Source organism: Physeter macrocephalus, chromosome 11 (genome assembly GCF_002837175.3).
Source record: "Physeter macrocephalus isolate SW-GA chromosome 11, ASM283717v5, whole genome shotgun sequence".
NCBI lineage: Eukaryota > Metazoa > Chordata > Mammalia > Artiodactyla > Physeteridae > Physeter > Physeter macrocephalus.
The window spans coordinates 152,504,229-152,512,096 of record NC_041224.1 but is presented as its reverse complement, the minus strand read 5'-3'; the positions used below and the strand labels follow the sequence as shown (position 1 = coordinate 152,512,096).

The 7,868-nt window shown below is 43.8% G+C and overlaps 1 protein-coding gene and 1 pseudogene across 3 annotated transcripts in view; one reads left to right on the top strand and one right to left on the bottom strand.

The window, feature by feature from the left end:
* Positions 1-7,868, bottom strand: part of RGS6 (regulator of G protein signaling 6) — a 598,625-nt gene that overhangs the window by 511,106 nt on the left and 79,651 nt on the right. The window lies entirely within an intron of this gene.
* On the top strand, positions 672-3,255 carry LOC102982922 (protein phosphatase 1 regulatory subunit 14B-like; annotated as a pseudogene).

Sequence of the window (7,868 nt, the reverse complement as noted above, 5' to 3'; positions counted from 1 at the left end):
ATGTAAGTCCAGACACTATCAAACTCTTAGAGGAAAACATAGGCAGAACACTCTATGACATAAATCACAGCAAGATCCTTTTTAACCCACCTCTTAGAGAAATGGAAATAAAAACAAAAATAAACAAATGGGACCTAATGAAACTTAAAAGCTTTTGCACAGCAAAGGATACCATAAACAAGACCAAAAGACAACCCTCAGAATGGGAGAAAATATTTGCAAATGAAGCAACTGACAAAGGATTAATCTCCAAGATTTACAAGCAGCTCATGCAGCTCAATAACAAAAAAACGAACAACCCAATCCAAAAATGGGCAGAAGACCTAAATAGACATTTCTCCAAAGAAGATATACAGATTGCCAACAAACACATGAAAGAATGCTCAACATCATTCATCATTAGAGAAATGAAAATCAAAACTACAATGAGATATCATCTCACACCGGTCAGAATGGCCATCATCAAAAAATTCAGATACAATAATTTTTTAAATGCATACTTGAACCTGCAATAAAGAATAAGAAATTACCAGGTGCCAGAAACAAAGCCTCAACTGAAAACCAGAAGTAAGCAGAGGAATCAACTGGGCAGCCACTCCTGGGGCCGAAGGGGACCATAGGGCAGAGGAAGGAATAGAATAAGCATTGATCCAGGGGAAGTAAGGGTGTAGATGTCAACTAGCACATGGGAACAGGAGGCTAAGCCCGTGAGTCCTGCCCGAGAGAGGAGGGTGCTGCCCAAAGTGAGGCCCCGCAAAGAGCTGCAACCCCAGGAAAAATGGGCTGAAAAGTATTTCCCTACCAGCTCAGCTAGCTTGTCTATCTCTGGCTTCAGGAGAGGAGAACTAAAAGCTTCCTGCAAAATTTGAAACTCATACCTCTGCCTCTGGAGCATTTGGGGTACAAATTTAGGCTACAGTCTGGAAATGCCCAACCTAAGAAATTAGCATAAAAATTGGTCCTGGGCCAACGATGGGCATGGGAAAAATGAGAGCAAAACTCCCACAACCCATGCTACAGACAATTAGAAAAGTCAGACCCAGAAAGCTCACAAGTGATAAAAGCACAGTGAACCGGAGGATTCCAGCCCCTAAGAACTGGAAATAATAGAAAACTCTGAAAGAGAATATAATTGGGTATGTTTAAAAGGAGAGAAAAACCAATCACAGATGCCAAAAACACATTTGATAAAACTCAACATTAATTTATGATTTCTTAAAAACAACAAAATTCAGCGAAACAAGAAAACCTTTCTTACAAATCTAAGACTAGAAAGACATTTTCTTAACCCAATAAAGGGCACACGCTAACCAGCCTATGGATAGCGTCATTCTTAATGGCACAGCACTATAATCTCTCCTTTTAAAGTCAGTAATGAGACAAGAAAGGTTGCTATCACTTCCTGTGTTCAACACTCTTGAGGGGGTTCACAAACTTTCTGTAAAGGGCCTGATAGCAAATACTTTAGGCTTTGCAAACTAGAAAGTCTCGGTTCCAAGTAGTCAACTGTGCTGTTGTAATGCAGAAGAAACCAAAGACAATAAGAGTGTGGCTGTGTTTCAATAAAACTTTATTTACAAAAACAGGTATTAGAGTGGAAGTCCAAGCCAATACATTAATTCAAGAAAAATAAGTGAAAGTTACTGCGATATAATAAAATACATGTATCTGGTCTTCATCCCGGGTTCCTAGCACAGAGCTCCTAAAACCCCTGGAATTTCCTGAGTGATAGGGGTGAGACGAGTGTCTTTTGCTATTCATAATAAGTCCCTTTTAACCACAGGTGAATTTATGCTAATGAGGTGACTCCTGGCAGATGAAGCTGGTTACCAGAGGAGAGGGGAGAGGGGCTGGAGATTGAGTTCAATCACCAATGGCCAATAATTTAATCAATCATGCCTATGTAATGAAACCTCCATAAAAACCATAAAAGACAGGGTTTGGAGAGCTTCTGGGTAGGTGACCACGTGAGGTGCTGCGAGGGTGGCGTGCCTGGAGAGGGCATGGAAGCCCCGTGTACCCCTCCCCCCATATCTTGCCCTATACATCTCTTCCATTTGGCTGTTCCTAAGTTGTATCCCTATAATAAACCAGTGATAGTAAGTACAGTGCTTTCCTGAGATCTGTGCACCATTCTAGCAAATTATTGAACTCAGGAGGGGGTCATGGGAACCTACTAGTCAAAAGCATGGGAAGTCCAGACTTGTGATTGGCATCGGAAGAGGAGGCAGTCTTGAGGGGTCTGCGCTAACTCCAGGTCGATAACGCCAGAATTGAATTAAATTGTAGGCCCCCCAGTTGGTCCACAGAAAATTGAAGTGTGTGGAAAATCCACGCATGTGTTGCCAGTAGAAAAACGGTTTTCCTTTAGTCACACAAACTTAAAAAAAAAAAATCTGTCATTATCAAGAAGTTATATATCCATATGCATAGGAAATGCAAGACTATCTACAGATAAACCATGAAAATAAATGAGAGTTCAGCAAGATATACAAAAACAAGTAATGTTCCTATGCACTAGCAACAACAGGAAAACATAATAAAAAGATGCCATTAACAGTACAAACACAGGGGCCATGACCAGGCCAGGGCCGGCCCGGGGGCTCCCCATGCTGCAGCTGCCCCCGGGGCCCTCTCCGCGTAGCCAGGCTGAGCCAAGCACACGGGCTAAGCCGAGCCAGCAGCCCGTAGCCAGCCGGCAGCCCTCCCGGAGGTGGCAGCACAGGGAGGGCACCGATGCAGGCACGTGGCCCCAGCGGCAGCCAGGGCGGACAGCGGCCCTGTGGGGGGCACGGCGTTGGCTGCTCCGGCCCCTGGACCGGGCAGTGGCGGCCCAGGGCCCAGCATCTACTTTCAGAGACCCCTTGGGGCCGCAGGCGAGGGCCCGGGAACCACGGACGATGAGGGCCCAATGAGGCACCAAGGGAAGGTCACGGTCAAGTAGGAACACAAGGAGCTACGGAAGAGCCTCAACCTTGAGGAGTGGATCCTGGAGCAGCTCATTCACCTCTACGACTGCCAGGAAGAGGAGATCCCGGAGCTGGAGACTTATGTGGATAACTCCTGGACATGGAGGGCGATGATACCCAAGCTGCCAGGGTCATGTAGCCGCTGGTGGACTGTTACAAACCCACTGAGGTCTTCATCTCTGGCCTGCTGGACAAGATCCGGGGCATGCAGAAGCTTGAGCACACCCCAGAAAAAGTAAGGGTCCTCGACCCAGGTGAACGATGGCTCCCACAGGACAATCGCTGACCTCCAACCTCGTAGCAACAGCAATACCGGGGGGCCCTGCAGCCAGGCCTGCTGCTATGAGCACGGCTCCCCATGCCCCTGGCCCAGGGGCCTCTTCCCTGCCCCCTCCGTTTTCCATTTTGGGGGGGTTTGTTATTATTAAACTGATGGGATTTTTTGTGTTTTTATATTGACTGTGGCGCGGGCTCTTTAATAAAGCTAGGATACGCCTTTGGTGCAGTTTAAAAAAAAAAAAGCAACAGAAATACAGGGTATGGGATAATTACGAATTCCCTCAATAAAGATATGTAAGAAAAGTATACTAAAAATTGGGAAATTCTATTGAAGGACATTAAAAAAGAACTAAATAAACACAGTATAACATGTTTGTGGGTGAGAAGACCCATTATCATAAGAAGACAAATTTTCATAATGTATCTGTAAAACGTCTGAGTAATTCCAACAAAGCAAAACAGGGCTCCACATTCCTGAAATATATTTTAAAGTGTAAAGAGCCTGGTATGGCCAGAACAGTTCTGAAGGTGAAATACTATAGGGCAGTTAAACAAATCGACATGGATAAATCTCCAAAAACATGTCGGAGGGAAACACACAGTATAATACAATTCATGTCCATTTTAAAACACTCCCTCCAAAAGGCCTAGACACACCTGGGATTGGCAGAGGTGTGACTACAGAGGGAGGGTGGGTGCAGATGGGCACGGGGCAGGATAGGGTTTTAGGAATACCTAAAATGTATTTTTTTGGAGAAAGAAGAAAGAACACATGCCAACAAATAGAGCAAATAGCATCCGATCACAAATATGAATATCTAAAATTTTCTATAATTTGGAAATTAGGTAAAACTTGAGTTTTTTGCCCGTATTTTAATGAAGAATTAAATTTATGCCCAGCTTGTTTGGGAGGCATACAAGTCTTAAAAAAAAAAAAAAAAAAAAACCAACTCCCTGCTGAGCCAGAGAATGCAAACTCAGTCACCTGGATTCCTTTCTTCCAGTGCAACACTGACCCAGGCACAGCTGGGATCATCTTCACATCTGGTTTGTGGTCTCAGCTGGTTAATGTTTAACCTGCATCATTTAAGCTTAAGCTCACACCACAGTCTTCATTTCACAAACCAATTCGCTTGGGAAAAAAAAAAAGTTAGCATCCATTTAAACATCAGTGCTGGAAATACACCTGTCTGTCATACAGAGTCCCATAGTGTTCTATAGGCTTGATATGTTTATAATTTGAAACATTATTTTTAAAAGAAACACTGTTCAGAACAAAAAACATACCAGTCTTATGACATAATGAAATGACGTCTAAAATCCTACATTGCCGTGGACAGGACCGGTGCTCCCTGGCCCCATCACCCACCTCAGCTGCTGGACTCAATGCCAGCGACTCTCCTTTTTCCAAAAATCAAAGCCTCCTACAAAGAATGAATATTTGTCAGACCTGAAAATATTCCCAAGAATATGCCACAGGCTCAGAAGACAACTTAAAAAGAAGGATTCCAGAAATGTTTGGGGCAATAGCAACATCAATGGAAGCATCGAAGGATTACATCTATCCCAAGGTCACTAGTTTGAAGAGAGCAAAATCCATTTATACTGTAAATCTGATTTTTCTTTAATGCAGCAGCGGCAACTGAAGTCACTCCTCTCCTGACTGTCAATGTCATCTAGTATGGGAGTCAACACACCGCACAGCTAGGAGCGATGTTGGAACCAGCATTAAAAATGACACCACACCCTTACAAAGAGCGTGCCATTCAACACAAGGCTCATGCAGTGGTTGTAAATTACTGCAGATCCTCCCAGCATCCGGGGGGATTTACCTAGGTGTTTGGCTCAGAAACTCGGAAACTTGTTAATCAAACACTGAACCCCATGGGTCAGTAGAAAGGAAACACTATTTTCACAGTGAGATCAGATCCAGCAGCTGCGATAAGGACAGGGCACCACGAGGGAATGGCGGAGGAATCAGAGAACCTGATCGGCTTAGAGGGAGGCATGCCCAAGCAGCAAACGTTGCCTGCGTGGTTTCTGAAGCTGCTCACCCTCAAGTCCAATGAAAATCAGAAGAAAAGCCTGCAAGCCCCCATCCCACTCTGTGGACAAGAGTTCCCTTGTCCATCGTCAGTTCATTACATAAAGCCTGCATTACGTGTACAACTTACATTCAACAAAGCACAGACATGTTTGTTCACAAATGTGTACTTAGTTCATGAGTATTTATGGAGTGCCTACCATGGCCGAGTGCAGGACTGGTATACAACTGGTGACCTGAAACAGCCACGTCCCTACCCTCATCAAGTGTGGGGTAAATTAAGTATGCTGTTCACAAAACCAATGACAAATTTCTTCTAAGAAGGCTTTAATTCTCCCCTCATTTGTCGCTGTAGAAATCTGCCTACAAAAGGGCTCCGACTCACCTTTTAAATGTGCAAGATTACATACTATCCCTATAAACTCCCACAGGTTGAGATTGCCGTGTTCATGGCTCCTGGCCATTAAAACTGGTAAAACAGAGTCTTTAATACATAATTCATCTTACTGAAGAATGTATCCACGCTTCATTTTACAGGAGCTATTTGATGATTAACCTCGCTTACTCGACAAGGGACTCGACTGGCAATAAAGGCTGAAGTTTCTTGTTTGCTTACTCTACGGCAGGCACTGTTAAGTATTTCCCACGTACTAACTCATTTAGTCTTCACAACGATACAGCCATGTGGGTAATACTTTTACCCTCAATTTACAGATGAGGGTAAATGAGACATTCCCAGGTTCACAAACCTGCCCAAAGTCACACAGCTGGTAAATGGTTGAGTCACAATTCAAATTGTGGTCCAAGCTCTTTACCACTCACAAAACTGCCTCCAAGACAAAAAAGATGAAGGTAAAACCTGATGGCCACACACTAATTCTTATACACATGGATCTCATCCAAAAAGGAAGATGGCAGAAGCTGACAACTGTAAAGCAATAAAAAAAATACTTTAGAAAGGTCAACAACCTGCGTGGGGTGGGGGGGTGGAGGGTTAACAGACTTGGTCACTAAAATACCTTGGAGGGCATTTCAGAGTGGAAAGGGCATTTCAGAGTGGCAAGTGTTTTAAGTGGGAAGCAGGGGATGGGTGATGAGGAAGTTGAAGGCTGCCAGCACAAGGGACTGATCGTAAGCGTGGCGGGAGAGTAAAGGAACTGCACAGAAGTCCAGCTCCGAGAGAAAGCAAGTCTAAGGAAAGGGACGGCTGTTCTATTTAGTGTTGGAGAAACCTGAGCATCCTTATAGAAACCGGTAGAAGGGGGAAGAAATGCAGGCATGAAAAGCAGAAAGACAGATGACACGTTCAAGAAGAGGGAGGACGGGCTGGAAAGGGGACCTTTTGAAAGAAGGATAGACGAGTTTTTTATAAAAGAGGAGGAAAATGTTCTAATTAGGTGGAAAGGAGATCAAATGAGAAAGATCCTATTAGATCACCTTGAAATTATCAGGAAAACAGGAATCAAGGTCATCTGCTAAGACTGAAGGAGATTTGAAGAGAGGGAAACGTTCTGACAACTACCACAGAAATCAATACGGTTGTGTGTGTGTGTGTGTGTGCACGCACACATACCCACACACGAGAACAGACACACCCTTTGATTAAAATACTTCTCTAAGAAACTGTAAATAACTCCTCAAGGAAGTCTACTTCTAGTATATATTTTAGGTTTTTCTCCCACATCAAAGCTATGGTTGCTATCTTCGTATATAAGTCTATTCTGAGATACTGTGCAGAGGAGGGGACAATGTGAAACAAGAAAAGTTCATTTATCTCAACTTCTATGGAGGCAATAATATGATAAAGAGGCAAGGCTCAGTAGAGAAATGTTAGTATCTTATAGGGCCCTGAAACATTTGTTAATTAATTTTTCTGAAGGTTTTATTTCAATGGTAAGAATAGTTATCATCACCAAGGCATAGGAGAGAGAGAAAAAAAAAATCAGGGGACCTAAGAAGTGAGGAACAGAGACGAAGCATGGTCTGATGGCCACACACTACTTCTCATACATGTGGACCTCATCCAGAAAGGAAGATGGCAGAAGTGACAACTGTAAGGCAGGCGACTGCCTCTGGGACTGGTTCTTCCAGACAAAGGAACAGGAAGGGAAGCCTGCTTCCTTATGCCGAACCAGGATCGCGATTTCCCGCAAAGCAGGCAGATGGGCTATAAAATTCTTCAAAGGTGGAAATATCAATTCACTCAACAAATATTTCTTTAACACCTATGTTCCAGACACTAAGCTAAATGCTGGGGAGAGAGAAATGACTGGCTTCCTGTATTAGTTTATCTACAGCTGTGTGGATTAAAACTACTCTAAAACTCAGTGGCTTAAAATAACAAAACAACTGTTATCTCACAGTTTCAGAGGAGGTGGCTCTGGCTCAGGGTCTCTGTGTTGGGGGTCCCCCAGGGTCAGTGACCACTAGAATGATGCACAGGACTCACATATGGTATTACTTATGGCTCTGATTTATTACAGCAAAATCAGCAAAGGGTGCCTGGAGTGAAGTCCGTAGGAAACCAGGCACGAGCTACCAAGAGTCCTCTCCCTACCAAGTCACACAGGACAGGC